Here is a 14,637-nt window from a genome sequence, read left to right on the forward strand (position 1 = left end):
CGAGTTAGTAAACTACCTTTCACTATCAAGAAGTGTGTGTAGCTTAATCCAAATTAATTTGTTAATCCTGTGACTATTGATACAGAATTGAGATAACTTAATAAAAAAATATATTAAAATTTAAAATTTAAAAAAATATTAATTTTAAAAAGAACCTAGAAAGACCAAAACTAATATGTATTAACTTTTAAAACTCTTGATTGTAGTCATAAGGGTGGATTGGTGGCGTAGAAGGCAAACTCAAACAACAATAAAACAAAATTTCTAATAAAAAAATATTGAGATATGAAATTAAAAGGAATTAAACCAAAATTAATCTTTTCTCCTTGTATATGTGTAATCTATTTGCACACAATATGAGATTGGCATACCATATATAAATGCTTCATATAAAAAACTATAGGTCATTTATATCAATAACAAAAACCAGTGATAGTTTATTAACATTATTATTATGATATATTTAACTCAATAATAGATTTTTAGTATGAATAATTGAATTTTAGATTTAATGATGGGATAATAAAAGTCCTTGTACTTAGCTATGCTTTAGAATTTAAGAAAAACTTTAAATCATTTAAAGTTGATGTTATTTGCAAGTTTGCTAAGAAATTTTATCATGAAGATTTTAATAAATAGAAAATATATTATTTGAAATTTCGGATAGAACATTATTAAATTGATGTGATTCATCATAAGAACTTTTAGAATATCTCTATCATTTCTGAATTATGTTGAGGATTAGTTAAAATAAATAAGTCATAACATTATTATTTGATTAACAAGTTGATTTATTTTATTTTAATTTTGTTTATTTTCATTGCCACCATAAAACGAGTATTTTCAACAATAAAACATTTTAAAATTATGTTTTATAATAAAATAAAAGATGAGTTTTTAACATATTCTATGATAATTTACATCGAGAGCTTGCTGAAAATATTGATTCAGATTCGATCATTAATAAATTTTATTCTACAAAATATGGAAAGGTAGAACTTCAATATTGTAATTTATTTTTATTTTTTTAATTTTATATACTTTAAATTTAAATTAAAACTTTATTATTAATTTGAAAATTATATATATATAAATTAATAATTAATCTTATAAAATAATTTATATATATTTATTTGACAACCCAAGATAAAAAAAAATTCTGGCTACGCCCTTGTCTACAATGACACTTGTAGACTAATTGAAAGGGATGTAGGACAACTTTGCAGGCAGCAGCCATCCAGCTTTAAAGAAAAGAAAGACAGAGGCATTATGAAGGCAACTACCTGGTAACACCTCTCTACCAAGGAGCCTGACGGCCTATGGTCACGCATGAATAAATAGGAAGAGGAGCTACTTCAGGGCTCTCGGACTCATTCTACCAAATGAGCTGCACCATGTTAGAATCAATGAAAAGAGATAGGCCATGGCATTTTAGCGGCAAACCAATCTCTAAAGTGTCGAGTTAGTAAACTACCTTTCACTATCAAGAAGTGTGTGTAGCTTAATCCAAATTAATTTGTTAATCCTGTGACTATTGATACAGAATTGATATGACCTAATAAAAAAATATATTAAAATTTAAAATTTTAAAAAATATTAATTTTAAAAAGAACCTAAAAAGACCAAAACTAATATGTATTAACTTTTAAAACTCTTGATTGTAGTCATAAGGGTGGATTGGTGGCGTAAAAGGCAGACTCAAACAACAATAAAACAAAATTTATAATAAAAAAATATTGAGACATGAAATTAAAAGGAATTAAACCAAAATTAACCTGTATTAACCTTTGAAATTCGTGACTTGATAAAAAAAATATAGAGATATGAAATAAATATATATATATATATAAAGGATCTAAAACAAAACAAACAACAATAAAAAGAACATGAGCCAAATTTTACATGAAAAAAATTGAAATCATATGATGAAGAATGAAATTGAAATAAAATTCAATTAGATGAAGGATTTAAAGATATTAAAAGAATAATGATTAAATTTGATATAAAAATCAAATGAAACTCAATAATTAAAGATGAAATTAAAAAATTAATCAACATAAAAAAATTACAATTAAAAGGATAATAATCAATTTAGATATGAAATATAAATGGAGTACACTTCTACACTTTATCCAACCACTTTTTTTAATAATATTTTATATTTGTCAAATATCATATTGCCCCTAATTTAATTTGACTATATATAAAAAAAAATGAAAAAGGTTCTAGGAATGAAGTTTTTATTTATATTGTTCCCCACTCTCAAGGTAAGGTTTTTTTCCCACTCCAACTTTTTTCTTTCTAATTTGATTGTTTTAAATTAATTGTATTTTTGATTTAATTTTATAGTTTATTTTTGTTAGTTTGATACGAAAATTTTATAATATCAAAGGAAATTTATAGTGCTTAGTTAATGTTTGCTTTTATAAAATAAAACAAAACAAAATTAAGATAATTTAAAATAATTAAGTATTAATAGATTAAAATTGAAAGTTTAACGAGTAGGGGACTGCTGTAAATGGATGAGAAAAGTTAGTTGGTACGTGTAATACACACGCTAGAGAGTGGGAGGTGCCTACAATCTTTTAAAGGTGTAGGTGACATCTCATCACATCCAAACAATGATTTTCATAGCAATATTAGAAAAGTTAAGGCATCTTTTTTTGTACGAGGATACTTGTGTTGTTATTTATGTGATGGTGTATTGCCACCAACTTCTTTTTTTTTTATCTATTTTTTCCCTTTAAACTCAAAAATTATTCTGGCCATTCAAGATTTTAGAGTTATCATCTAATTTATTGATGTTTCAACTTTGATTCTCGTTATTTTGAATGCTACTTTTTATTTTTTGATCCTTTATAAAATTATTTTTTCTTTTGCATTTTCTCCTTCAATTCAAGATTATAAGTTGTTCTCTCATTTTCTTTTACTTTAAATTTGGTCTTTATATATATCGTGTTTGGATCCATTTGTATAATTGATTTTTTTTGTAATTTTATACTTTAATATTTGATTGGCTATGAATTGATCTTTGAGATTTTTCTGGATGGGGGGGTTTTAGTCTAGTAACTCGGATCACAGGTTAAAAGGTTAACATAAGTTGAAATCTTTTTTTTGCACTTATAAGGTTAACATAAGTTGAAATCTTTTTTTGCACTTATTTTTTTTAATTTTATCATTTGATATTATTTTTCTTTTAAAAAATGGGTTTCATGACTTTCTTTAGTTTTCTTTATATCAAGTTATCATAATCTCATAACTTCGATGGCAAATTTGACTAGTTCTTAGATATTTTTTAGGAGTCTTTATATATATATATATTAATTTTACTTTTCAAAATTGATTTTTTTAATTAAACTTCGTCATTTTTTGTTTAACCTTTTATTAGTTTACCTCAATTACATGATCCAGCTCTCGAGGATTACAACCTTGCCTGGAGTTGCATATGTTTTATTTTTTTGAATCCTTTTTATTAACTGATTTTTTTCTTAATTCCATCCTCCTATATTTGTGTTGTTAGGAATTGAATATTGTTATTTTTTTTTAATTTTTTTTCATGAAGTTAGTCAAGCTATAAAACCTAAGTTAAGAGTTTGTCATATTACTTTAGATTAACTCTAGATATTTTATTTTAGTATTTTACTATTTTTATTATTTTATATTTAATTATCTTGAAATTTAATTTTATAATTTTTTTTCATATCTTATTGTTATCTCTTTTTCTTTCAAGATTTAATATATTTATCTTCATTGTTTTTTTAATACATAATCAAATAAAATATCTTATCGGAAGAATCCATTACCGAGTGGTGATTTTTTTTTGTAACACGATAATAGTGTATGGTGATTGCTTTTTAGTTTTTTTTTTTTTTGTTAAATCGGCTGGCTTGGGAGCCAGCTATCTAGTTAATAAACTAAACAAAAGAGTTTTTAATTGGGCCCTTATACTAATTTTTCGTTTAATTCAACCAGGCCCAAGATTATTACACTTTAGTAATGTCCAGGGCAACCTAGTCATTACGCGGAGGCCATCGAAACCCTACTCCTACCTTTATATATCCCATCACTTGGGTGAATTCCTAAGGAACTGAAAGTAAGAAGCCGTTTAACATCTCAAACCTTCTTTTCCTTTTTCTGTTTGATTTGCGTTGTGGTTTTTGCTTAGTTTGATAATTTGTTCATTGATTTTGGTTAATAGTTAACTTTGTGGGGCTAATCAATTAGTAGTAGTATTCTCTGTAATGAAAGGGTCATGGCAGTAAGCAGGGATTGTGTGTATCGGCGCTGTGCTATAAAAAATGCACTCTGAATCCGAAAGAGTTCCCTGCTATATTGATTTCTTGGGGAAGATGGGCAGTTGTGTTTCATTCTCTATTGTTGAAACTTTTCAACAATCATCTTCCCTACATCTCCTTTATGTTTCTTTTCGTGTTTTTCAAAACATCGGATTTTGCGTTCATCTGATTGTTTGTTTTTTTCATCTTGGGTTTAAAATTGTTTTTCAGGAAAATGGGCGTTGCTTCTTTTAAACCACAAACCCAGTTTTCTTAGCTTTATGAAAATTGCTTACTGCTACTACTTTTCCTTGATTAAATTGGGCAAGTTCAAGAAAATTTTCTACTACTTTTCCTTGATTAAATTGGGCAAGGTCAAGAAATTTTTTTTTTAAGTGTAGGTGTTTTTGGTGATGAATTTAGTTGGGATGTGTCGATTTTTTTTTTTTTCTGCCCCCGTAGGGATTAACTTAAATTTCATATGCAAGGTCCTGCTACTGGAGGATAAAAGTTATCTATTTATGTCGGGGGGCCTAATTTGGACAATCCTCATGACCAACTGTTTCTGCTTCAATTGTTGTTGGCCGTGTAGCCTTTTTTATTGCCTACCAACCATGTTTCTGTAATGAAACAGCGATCTCTAATCCTGGGAAAGAAGAAGAAAAAAAGTCGTCTTCATGGTCATGTGATATAAACAACATAAGAAATATATTGTCTCCAAGAACAGTTATCTGCAATGATGGAGGAGGGAGATGCATATGTCTGGAATCGAGCTTTTTAGGGTGGCATCAGGTTTTTATCTGAGTCGGTGTGCAAGCACTGAGTCATCTGCCAATTTTCACATGAAAACATACTGCTACGCCAATCTGAAAGGAATGGAATAAACAAGAAATAAGTGTTAAATGGCCATTACTAGGTGGTTTAAGATATTGGGACCAAGATAAATTGGACTGAATTCATCTTAATAAATAAAAAATCAAAAAATCAAGTGATAAAAAAGAAAGGAACATCTTTTACCATGTTAAATTGCAAGACTTTGACATTTTATCCCATCCAAGCATCTCATCCATGTTGATGTACTTAAAATTAAGTCATTCGGATCAGTTTGCCAAATTAAAACAGTTTTATTTAAAAAAAAATGTTTCTGAAATGTATGGGATAGTTTTATTTTTGGAACTGTTTATAAAATACAATAACAAACTATATTTATTTATCAGCGGAACATACCGCTACAAGAAATTCAAACAGCGCACAAGAGTGGACACAAGGAACCGAAGCTACTTTTTGACGCCCATGGGTTAATTACTCGGTTTTTTTTTTTAAAAAAGCTACTTCACTGGACTTCATCACGAGTACATGACTGGAATGCCTCCCTCCTTGCCAATAATCAATCCTGTACCCCATGCTAGCACTGCACATGATTAATTTTTACCATTATAGTTGTGATTTTTTTTTTAAAATATTATTTTTTAAAAAATATATTAAAATATTTTTTTTAAATATATTTTTTAAAGAAAATACTTTTTAAATGTAAAAATAAACGGTTTTTGATATTTTTACTGTTCTTGTCTGATTAGCTGTAGGGGGGGTGCTCTGTCACGCAATTGAGAATGGCTGGTTTATTCAATAAAATCATATTCATGCAATGGAGTGAGTGATGGTGATGTAGAAAGAAAAAGAAGCCTTAGCAGTCACCTACTGTTTAATTGCTACATGACCTTATTGATTCATTCATCCACACCAATAACATAACAAGACAATGTCCAATATATATAGAGTATTTTCCCACGGTTGGAAAATTTATTTTCTAAACTAGCATAGCGGGATCAATAATTCCAACTCTGGCACATAAATAATGGTTGCAAGTATAGTAAATGCACAACTTATAGATCATGAATGTGATATATGTGCGGCCAGATCAATTAAAATCTTTTTTTTTTTATGATGTTGACACATATTTGATAATGTTAACACATTTAATATCATGTATATTCCTCCTCGTCAAGGTAAAGAAAAAGATGAGTTGTTGGTGGTTTATACACAATTATATTATTTGTGTCATGCGAAGAAAAATTATATATTTATAGAACTATCCGCTTAATGAGTTAAATCTTTTTATGCCTTGCTATATAAATATAACTAGACAATTCATAATACTAACATAAAAGCATGTTATGAGATCTTTATATAACACTTTATATTAGTCGTATGTAATTTGAATAATTATGATTCTCATGTATCAAGATACAATAGATTGATATATATGAATAATTTTTTTAATATGTAATAAAATTCTTATTTATATTTTAAAAACAATAATATAATCTTTTTTAATATATTAGATGAATTTTTTAATACATTAAGGTCGAAGAGCTGTGGCCACAATTCATGATGCTACCAATGATGCTGTGCATAGGATTTTCAATACTTGGTTCTCATTACATTGTTCTTCACTTGGGAGGTTGATGAGGCTCAATGTTTAGACAATACAGTAAAAAAGGATGATCGTGTTTATCTGATGATGCAGGCCCATCATCGAGTTAATTAGTTAAATATTTAACTATGTAATTTAATTAATTTATAAATGACCTGATATTCTTTATTGTAATGAATTATTTTGATGTTGAGATTAATTTTTTTAATTATAAATTTTTCTGCTATAAAAATTAGGTGATTTTATTGGGTGTTGCCTTTTTTTTTTAATGTGATTATATGAAATATTAGCTTTAACTATTTTTGTTTTTCATTTTTATAAACTGTGTTTTTGCTAGGGAGCCGAGAGTCCATTTAGAAACATGGTTAAATTGAAAAAAAATTATTATTTTTTTATTTTTTTAATGTTTTTAGCTTATTTTGATGGTGTGATTCTAATAATAATATTTTAAAAATAAAAAATATATTATTTTAATATATTTTTAAATAAAAATATTTTAAATTATAATTACTATTACAATTTCAAATACGACCAAAATGGTTAAGAACTGGTATTGTAATAGGTCTGCATGCAATAGGCTGCGTATATGCTACATTCACGTCCTATGTAGTTTACGTATTTAATACATGCGCAGCCCCTGCTTGTGCTCTACAGTGAGAATTATATGTATTTCTCTTTCTCATATAATTAATTTATTTATTGCAAGTTAGTCCCCACTGATGGTAAAAGTTCCGCCTCGCAGAATCTTTTGTTTCTTTCTTGCTTGCTTTTTAACATTGAACTTTTGACGTGGAACCTTGCATTATTTGCAGTCACGTAACTGTGCTTGGATAAAGAGTTTGACTTGACTATGGTGAATAGCAAATACAATTGCTCAAATTCTTGCTGCTTCTTGCTAGAACCCCCATGCATTTCTCAATTAGCTTTAGAAAACCCATACCAGATAGCGTCAAGAGGCTATGGGATCATTGGAATATCAGATCTGCTATTCTTGCAAGCCTCTCGTTGCAGGTCTTTCTCATACTGTTTGCCTCCTGGAGGAAACGCACTTCCCACAAGTTGGTTATTTTCTTGATATGGTCGGGTTACTTGCTGGCAGATACAGTGGCAAACTTTGCTATAGGGCACATCTCCACCAGCCAAAGAACCACCGACTCCAAGTATGAAGAAAACAATGAGCTCCTGGCGTTTTGGGCTCCATTTCTTTTGGTGCACCTTGGTGGCCCGGACACCATCACCGCTTTTGCTCTCGAGGATAACGAGCTCTGGCTTAGGCACATGCTTACATTCGCAACTCAAGGCTTTGCTACCCTTTATGTCCTCATCCTGAATCTTACTACTGACAAGGTATGGATCCCAACACTGCTCCTGTTTATTGCTGGTGTAATCAAATATTTCGAGCGGACATATTCTTTATACCGTGCAAGCATGGATCAGTTTCGTGACTCTATGCTAGAAGATCCAGATCCGGGACCCAACTATGCCGAGCTCATGGAGGAATATGATTCAAAGATCGAGGCCAAGATTCCGACAGACATAATAATAATAGAGGAGCCTGATAAACAAATGCAGGCTAGTGCTCGCGATATTCAAAAAAGAAAACTGAAAGATGATCTCGAGGTTGTGCAAAAAGCTTATTACTACTTCAACATTTTCAAAGGACTGATTGTTGATCTAATCTTCAGCTTCAAGGATCGGAATGACAGTCGAAAGTTCTTCCTCAGCATTGATGCAGAGGATGCTTTGAAAGTAATAGAAGTAGAGCTCAACTTCATCTATGAAGTTCTCTTCACAAAGGCTGTTGTTGTGCACTCCATAATTGGATATGTTTTCCGCCTTTTCTCCTTCACTCTGGTTTTGGTAGCCCTTGCGTTATTTCGTTTCAATGTCAAGAAGGATAAATTTCACCCGCTTGATGTTAAGTTTACATATTTATTGTTGTTGGGTTCCATTTGGCTTGATACAATAGCCTTCATCAGGGCCATTTTCTCTGACTGGACCGTGGCTGATCTCAAGAAGTCTGAGAAGTAGCCCGATTCTTGCTGGAAATCTTGTACGGCGTTTTTCTCTGCTTGGAAAGTGCCTCTTTTCAACGGCAAACGTGCCATCTTTAAGCATATGGGTTTCCGCAGTTGGTCCAAGTCTGTCAAAGGCTATAATTTGATAAGATACTGTGTCAACAGACCTAAAAGCAGGATAGTCATTTTCAAAGACAAAGTTCTTGTTTTTGTGGGTCTCAAGGATTTTGTTGATGGGATATTTCATGTGTCTAACAAGCGATTCAATGATGAACTTTGGAAAGTTATCTTTGATGAGCTGCAAAAGAAATCCGGTATCGCAGATGATCCAGAAGATGCCAACACAATATGTTCGGCTAGAGGTAATTTGGCACTCCAGGACAATGATTGGGATTAAAAACTTGAGGATGAACTAATGCCTTACGCTGTGAATGTTACATACGATGAGAGTCTTCTTCTGTGGCACATAGCGACTGAGCTCCTGTACAACACTGATGATAATTCTGATCAGGGATCGGATAATAAAGGTTTCTGCAAGCTCTTTTTAGATTGCTTGTGCAACTCCTATGATAGTAAAGATCAGAAATACGACGAAAAAGAACTCAGTAAGCTCCTTTCAGATTACATGATGTATCTTCTAATTATGCAGCCAACCATGATGGCAGCTGTGGCTGGTATCGGTAAGATTTCGAGATACCTGTGCCGAAGCTGAAAGGTTTTTCAAAAGAAGGGATCTGGGGTCCAATAAAGAACGGGGAGCATGTGAAAACATTCTTGATGTGAACACAGAGGTAGCGCCTGTCGACGTGAAAGGAGATAGAAGCAAGTCTGTGTTGTTTGATGCAAGTAAGCTGGCCAAGCTTCTACAAGGGCAGGATAAGAAATGGGAGTTACTGAGCAAAGTGTGGGTGGAATTATTGTCATACGCTGCAGGTCACTGCAGAGCAACTGCCCATGCCCAGCAAGTAAGTAAAGGTGGAGAGCTTATTACTTTTGTTTGGCTATTGATGGCTCATTTTGGCCTTGCCGACCAATTCCAGATTAACAAGGGCCATGCGAGAGCAAAATTGATAGTCGGCAAGTAGATGTTGGGAGTTGTATCCTCTGCAATCTTAATCAACATTGAATTGTTTCAGTTATGCAGCCTGTAATTTTTCCAGATTTGTCAGATTAGATAGATTATTGTGCATGGTTCTTTCTATCTCAACACTCCTTTTTTTTACTCTACATTTGGCTTGACGTAAGGCTAGAAATTGACTGACATAAGGTAGCAGAAAGTAATCCAAAATCAAGTATGATCTAATCCAGCTTTTCAATTTCCAGTTGATTTCTATATAACATACAGTTGGGTTTTCAAAGATTGAAAAGCACATGGTTATCTAACTTCTAGCCTGCTTGCTTTTGAGAAATTTATGTTCATGAATTTAATTTGATATATTAGCTTATGCCTTGTGCAATAAGCGTTCTGGGAAGTCATAATGTCCTCAGCTCGCAAAATAACTATATATGGCCAATATTTTGTGTATGAATAACCAGTGACGCCAGGGTTTTTGTTTTGATTTTTGAACAGTAGTGTGACCATTGATCACTCACTGTAATCTTGATTTATCCCTATTATATTCTTTGAATGGTAAATTAAGTGCTGGGGTGTGGAATTTGTAAGGTAAAGGATGGGAGATGTTGTAAGTAGAGGGTGCCTTACGAGCACATATATGAGCAGGGACAGAGGCAAGGAGGTCCAATGTTCAGATGATAGTTGTCGGACGGGTTGATTCGGTTAAGGAATTGGGTATTAGGTTGCATGAGTTATTCAGATTAATTTAAATTAACTTAAAAATATTAAAAAAATTAATTTTAATATTTTATATGAAAAAATTAAAAAATAATGCATGTGAATATATGTTATAAATAATAAAATTTAAAAAATTATTTCTAAAGATTTTGTATCTCACATTAAAAAATATTATATTAGTATGTTATTCTTTTAAGTTAAAGTATTGAAACCAAAAATATTTTTTGTTCCATATTTAAAAAAACATATTTTTTTCTTGTGAAGGTAGAATATATATAATAAAGGGTTTTAAATTTCATATTGAAGGTAGAATATATATAATAAAGGGTTTTAAATTTCATATTAATTTTTTTTCTTGTAAACATAGAGTATATATACTAAAGGACCTCAAATCTTACATTTAAAAAATAAAACATTCTTCTAGTATTTATATAGTGAAATTTAAAAAAAATTAATAACCAACTAAAAAAATAAAAACAGAAAGGTCTTTAGCTAAGAGAAAAAACATATTTGTAAAAAAAAAAAAATCTCAAATAGATTTTGCCAGGTAACTTGAGTTACAGGTCAACCAGGTAATTTAATTAAATTTTATCAGGTTTTTGTTTATTCTGATCATTTGCCTTATCCAGACTAACTCATTCATCGAATTAATCGGGTTTCGGGTCAATTCACTGGGTTAGTCCAAATTTAATAATTATGGTTTGAATAATAACTTGGCATAATTGATTAATACTTAGTGAAAATATTAATAGCTTGTCATAGTTAAAAAGAATAGAATGTTGGTCCAAAGTTATTTTTTATATATTGAAATAATAAAAAATCATTCTAAACCTATAAATATATTTATTTTGTCTTTACTGTGCCTCTGCAACCAAGTATACTTTTATAATTTATAAATATATGTCTTTCTTCATTTCATTTTAATGAATTATCAAGTGGTAAAAGAAAAGGAAAATGTTAGTAAAGTATGAACACCTCTTAAGACTAAATAATTTTTTATTTTACACTTCTTTTCTAAAAACTAGGCCAGAGGCCATTTCTTTCCTCTTCTCCACTTTAACCCATCATATTTTCTCCTCGCACTCTTTTTTTTATTATTATTATTGATTTTTTTCACTGTGCAAGTTTTTTTTAATAAAGTTTACCCCTCTATAATATATTCTGTTAACGTTTTTATCCTTCCATCCAACTCTTTTATATCACGTGACACGAATAAAAAATTTGTTCATCGACCAATAAAATTATTATCTGAAAAAAACACACATATAAAATATGAAATCTGAATTAAAAACCAATTGAAATTTATCATATAATTAAAAAAATAAATAATTTATTTACTAATATTTAAAAATACTACTTATCTAAAGCCACATTTTCTCATCCACACAATCAATCATAAGAAGAAAAAATAATTTTCAATTATTTTTGATGACAAGATTTTCATTAAGTATAAATTAGAATAAATTACATATATATATATATATGTATGTATGTATGTATTATGTTTTAGAGCAGTGTATGGAATACCATGTTGTAGTGACCTAATTCGTCCCTATACTAATATGATTTTGTTAATGAGCCCTTATCAACTTATTAATTTGTATTTTAGTACTAGAAGTGGGAACAAGAGGACATTCCATGATTACGGCTTTGCTGTGTCGAATCTTGTTAGGAGGTCTTTCAAATGCTTCATGGCCTTCATATTGTGTTTTTCTTTTTCTTTTTAATTATCATTATCTATTAATGTCTATAAACCAACGAAAAAAATTATGTATCTATAAAAGAGAAATTGAGTACTGACTCTGAATTAAAAAAAAAAAGTTTAGCAATATTTGCTTTCTAAATAAATTATTGATTTGAATTTTAATGGTTGGGATTTTGTTTTACTCAATCAAATCAATTAATGGGTGGTTAGATTTTTAAAAAAATATTTCTTAGTTATTTTCTTCTGTAAGGAAATCCAAGCCATCAATTTTAAAATCAATGATTTGGATTTACTTAACACAATATATATAATGTTAATTCTAACTTGAGAAGAGCAAAGTTCAAAAAGTAGAGTCATAATAATATTTTTTTATTTTAATGATTTTTGCTGGCTATTGTGTGGGGTTAGCAACAAGCAAGGAACTGCTTTTATATATATTATTATAAACTATACTAAAAAGGTTTAGTTTTTTTTTGCTGCGTAGCGCAATTTATAGTAAAAAATAAATATTTTTTTATATTTTTTATTTGTTTTTTTATACCTTTAGGGTTTTTTTGTTTTTGAGTAAAAGATGAGCTTTTTTTTCTTTTTATTTTTTATGCCTTTAGGGTTTTTTGTTTTTGTTTCTTTTTTTATTTTTTTCTTTTAATAAAATTTTTTTGTTTGTTAATGTTAATTTTTTTATTTAGTTATCAGACTTTCATGACACAGATTCCAAGTTTAACAGGTTAACATGATTTGACGAGTTAATTTGAATTTGTTTTTGTTTTTTTTGTTTTTCATTAATTTTTTTCATTTACTTTAGTTTGTTAATGTTAAATTTCTTTATATTTAGTTATTATAATTTCATGATATATATTCCAAGTTTCACGGGTTAACCCAGTTAATTTTAGGTTAACCCGTCAATTTTTTTTTTGTTTTTTTAATAATTTTTTTAATTTAGTTTAGTTTGTTAATGTCAAATTTGTTTTATTCAGTTATCAGACTTTCATGACACGGATCCCGGGTTTAACGGGTTAGCCTGGTTTGACGAGTTAACCCAGATTTTTTTCTTTTTAATTAATTATTTTTGTTTAGTTTAGTTAGTTAATTTTAAATTTCTTTCTATTTAGTTATCAGACTTCCATGACACATATCTCAGGCTTGACGGGTTAACCTTGTACATATTGAAATAAATGATGTTATGCACTCTTATTTTTTTATATTGTTTTAACGTGTTAATATTAAAAATAATTTTTTTTAAAATAAAAAATTATTTTAATATATTTTTAAATAAAAATATTTTAAATTATTATCATTATCACAATTTCAAATAGATGTATTTCAAACATACATGTATATAGAGTATATCAGAATACTGGACAAGCTGCTAGCACTGTCAGTTGGTTACCTTGCACTAGTATATATATAAATGAAGAAATGATTTATACATTTGCCTTGCTAATCAATTGCCATTGCATCTTATTAGATAGCTAGATTCTTGAGCACCAGTACTACTCAATGAACACTCTTGAAAATAGAAACATTTCTGATGCATTGTAACCCAATTTTAGATTTATTAAGATTTTTTTTAATGTAATTTTATTTAATTATTCATAACAAAAAAAATAATAAATAAAAAAAAGTTTAAAATATATTTTTTCGAGTCAACCGCATCTTTCGATCAAAACTGAGTCCACCGGGTCAATACGGGTTAAACCATGTCGATCGGGATAAAAAAATAAGTTTTGGGCTATTTTGGGTCAAAACCGTCATTTTCGGTCAAAACCGAGTCCACCGGGTTAAACCATGTCAACCGGGATAAAAAATAAGTTTCGAGCTGTTTTGGGTCAAAACAGTCATTTTCAATCAAAACCGAGTTCACCGGGTCAATACGGGTCCCACCATGTCGACCTAGATGAAAAATGAGTGTCGGGCCATTTCGGGTCAAAACCGAGTCCACCGGGTCAATATAGATCCCACTATGTTGACCGGGATAAAAAATGAGTTTCAGGCTACTTTTGATCAAAATTGTTATTTTTTATCAAAAAACCCAGTCCACCGAGTTGATACCTGTATAAAGATTTTTTCGGTAATTAAAATTATTTTTTAGCGGTTGAAAAGCTTTTTCTAATACTGATTTGAGTTTTTAATTTTACCCCTATAAATAAATATTATTATTATATATAATAAAATAAAAAAATAATACAATTTTATCATAGTAGGTGGAGGATTTTTGCCGATGGTAAGCGGTGCAGCTGTAACATTGAAATTTTGCACAACATGTGATTTTCTGTCCCCTCTTCATTGGCTATAAATAGCCAGTGAAAATATGACAACAAAAAAAAGAAAAAGAAAATAGAAGAGAAACTATGACAACAAAAAAAGAAAGAAAAGGAAAATAAAAGAGAAACTACGTGAAAGAATGTTATGTA

The 14,637-nt window shown here is 29.6% G+C and overlaps 1 pseudogene; it reads left to right on the top strand.

Annotated features, from left to right (window-relative positions):
- Nucleotides 1-7,445: 7,445 nt before the first annotated feature.
- LOC105130992 (uncharacterized) lies at nucleotides 7,446-9,923 on the top strand (annotated as a pseudogene).
- The last annotated feature ends 4,714 nt before the right edge of the window (nucleotides 9,924-14,637 follow it).

Source organism: Populus euphratica, unplaced genomic scaffold (assembly GCF_000495115.2).
Source record: "Populus euphratica unplaced genomic scaffold, PopEup_1.0 scaffold43.1, whole genome shotgun sequence".
Classification (NCBI taxonomy): Eukaryota; Viridiplantae; Streptophyta; class Magnoliopsida; order Malpighiales; family Salicaceae; genus Populus; species Populus euphratica.